The sequence below is a fragment of the Odontomachus brunneus genome, unplaced genomic scaffold, assembly GCF_010583005.1.
Source record: "Odontomachus brunneus isolate Ranch 3 - 2012 unplaced genomic scaffold, Obru_v1 Obru_scaffold_218, whole genome shotgun sequence".
NCBI classification, from domain to species: Eukaryota; Metazoa; Arthropoda; class Insecta; order Hymenoptera; family Formicidae; genus Odontomachus; species Odontomachus brunneus.
In genome coordinates this window covers 193,789-196,961 of record NW_022639668.1, presented here as the reverse complement: position 1 = coordinate 196,961, position 3,173 = coordinate 193,789, and the positions used below count along the sequence as shown (strand labels likewise).

At 37.8% G+C, this 3,173-nt stretch overlaps 1 non-coding gene across 1 annotated transcript; it reads left to right on the top strand.

The window, feature by feature from the left end:
• The first annotated feature begins 2,171 nt into the window (after positions 1 to 2,171).
• Trnaa-ggc lies at positions 2,172 to 2,244 on the top strand. The gene has a single exon. It is a non-coding gene; the product is annotated as a tRNA-Ala (tRNA).
• Positions 2,245 to 3,173: the final 929 nt, after the last annotated feature.

Below are 3,173 nucleotides of genomic sequence, written 5' to 3'. Positions count from 1 at the left end.
ACTTGTATCTTCTGGTAGTGACAATCCCCGCAATTTTTCTCCCATATCATAGAGGGCACATCGTTTAACAATTTTGTTATCATGCTTTTATATTCATTTGACAGTCTAATTGTCCACATTTTGGAGATAGGAACTGCAGTAGCATATTCGTTATTTGTATATATTTTATCGTTTACACATGACTGAGATATAATTGTAACAAAATTGAATACGCCTTTTACATAATCGTTGTACGATACCCAATCGTAATAAGCAGTAATCATGCACTGTAATGCAGCATCGAAGGGACATGGATTTCTTATTTTTAAAAGTCGTCCATCTATTTTAATGGGCGGTAAACTATTACCATTGATCAACAAAGGTAACTTTGTATGCATGGTCTTTTATACATATTTTCAATATCTGCACATGGTGTTAAATATTTGCCACGTTTGGCAGTAGTTTTATTCAATCCCCTCCAAGTTTCAACTTTGTTTAGATAATCGTCACTTTCAGGTTCAGTTGCATTTGCAGTCGGCGATGTTTGTTCTTTATCAACAGAATCTTCAGTTTTTGCGAGGATTTCATCAATACTTTTAGACAATTAGTCTTGTTATCATCTTTTTGAATATTTAGTTTGACACTTTCACTCATACTGCCCATTGTACTTTTATTGTCAGAGAGATGATTGTCACCGTCAACAAGCGTTTTTTATTTCATCGTCAACAAGTACTTTTAGATAATCAGTTTGCTTATTACTTTTTAGAATATTTAGTTTGATAGTTTTACTATCACTCATACTGTCCATTGAACTTTCATTATCAGAGACATAATTGTCATCGTCAACAGGCTGACAGGATGCATGTAATAATTTTGTTGTTCCGGCTAACGATCGTAAATGAATTATAATGAATTTATCTACCCTGATGGATTTTTCACTTTTTAACACCAGGATTTTCAATTCTCTGAAATATTTTTCGCTGTGTGACGAGATGGCAATGATAGGTATCTTTGTTGCATGAGAATTTCTCCCACCCGCCATGCCTGCTGTCCACAGCGTAAAATATTTTGATATTCTCAATAACTTTGTCCCGAAATCTGGACAAAAGTAAAGATTCGGTCGATTACCGTGAACCATTTCCTTACCTTTCTTTTCTATCTTAAATAATTCAGAAATTTTTTATTCATTTCCTATACCTTCTTCATCGTTGATTTCACGACAGTCTGTACTTTCTTCCTTTTTTCGTCAGCAATAATCATCGTGTCAGTTTTCATCATATTTAAAAGCTTCGTTTGTGCTTTGTAAATTCGATTCTCCTTATCAGTCACATCTTCTAATTGCGAAAATGCGACTGATAACATGTCTACACATAATTCGCTAAAATTAATCAATGCTTGTACATTTTGTTAGCCGCCCCACAAATCTTACGTAAAAGTCTTTAATAAAACGCGATGACTTCTTAAAGCACGGCCATCGACATACTTGCTTTATGAGATGAGCAATATCGAGTCGAATAATCGATCTTATATTGCGAGAAATAGAAAACATAAGTGTATCAAGACACTTGTCTATCTTCTAAACTACTATTATTGAAGGCAAGGCAGAAAGCGTTTAAAAGAGCAAACGAGAAATCACTAACTGTTTGTTTAGGAGCCTTTGCACCCATTCGTATCCATTCACGCAACCAATACGTTAACGTGTTCGCGTCGTTTTTCTGAGATCATTTGAGAAAGTGACTTTATTACCGTATGAGGCCACCGCTTGATATAAAAATATTGTTCCTGTAGTTCCATCAGGCTTTACAATTGGTCTGATCAAGGAGCCCGTTGCGTCAATACTGATACTGTTGATTTTTCCGCTTTTGCACGCCTCCTTGTATGGTGGATCCCCCATGGCGCATTGCGTCCAAGCACCCGGGGGCTGCCAAAAAATTGGTGTCAACCCCGGGGCTTATTTGTATTATTTGCACCGGATGAGGAGGGGCAACGGTGGAGACGGATGGGCATGCATGGACAGCAGGTCTTAAAGGATAGCAATCTTTGACTTTGAGAGACTGACAGCTGTACCATTTGGTACAGTAATATAGTTTCTCTCTGTAGTCGCCGTGCGCTCGGGATCGCGCCAGAGATGTCGCTTCCGAACAGCATCTCTGAGCGTTATCTAGGAAGAGGAGAGTGTCGTGAGCGTGGAGCGTCAGGTAGCTCAGTGGTTTAGAGCAGTCGCCTGGCAAGCGAAAGACCCGGGTTCAAGTCCCGGCCTAGCAGGACCGCGCTTTCGATATTTTTCTCTTTCTGGAACGAAAAAGATACGCAGATCTCGAACGCACGGCGTCCCGCCGCCATCTAGTATGCTCTCCTCCTTCTATGGTTGCTCGGGTAACCAGTATATTACGTACATCTTGTCAAGTCCAATTTCGTGAATACTTTCAGCAAATTCGGTATTATATTTTAATAACGGTAAGAAAGACATGGATCATTTGTAGATCCTACACCTAGCTCTTTATCGCGAAATTCTTGTTTCGCCTTGCGCAATACATTTTCTGAAAATAAATTTGCAGATTGTACATCTCCATATTCTATTAATCTATTTGCTTCATCGTGTCGCCACGTGTACGTGGACTTTGTCTGCACTTCTTTCGCCGTTATTTTTTAAAGACGGCCACGTAGTTGCTTTTTTTATGCGCAATTTCATGCGTATCATATGTTGATACCGTGCATTTTAAACCATCCTTTGTAGGTTCTTCTAGGCTGTGTATATTAATTTGTGTCTCACATTCGATATATTTCCCAGTAATCGTGAGAAAAGTTCCCAGTGATTTGTTAACCAATGCACATTTAAATTTAAACGCACATGACAACTTCATTTTGTTCCATAAATTTTCATAAATGACATCTGTCCAACCAGATTTTAGAGTATAGCACAATTGTCCATTGTAAAAAACTATAGTAAGGCTTATTTGCTCCCATTCTTCACTTTTTAGCAACATTTCGAAACGCAGCGGTTTCAAATGAGTTGCCGAATTGTCCATTGACCAATTCGAATTAAAGCTTCCGCGTTTATTTTTATTCGCATTACTTTCGATACTAGAAATATGTGTATCGTGTAAGCAATCAGAAATCCCATTTCTATTTCTAGTAATATATACGTATATATAATTTTTATTCAACACATTTTATAATGCGTCAGATACTTC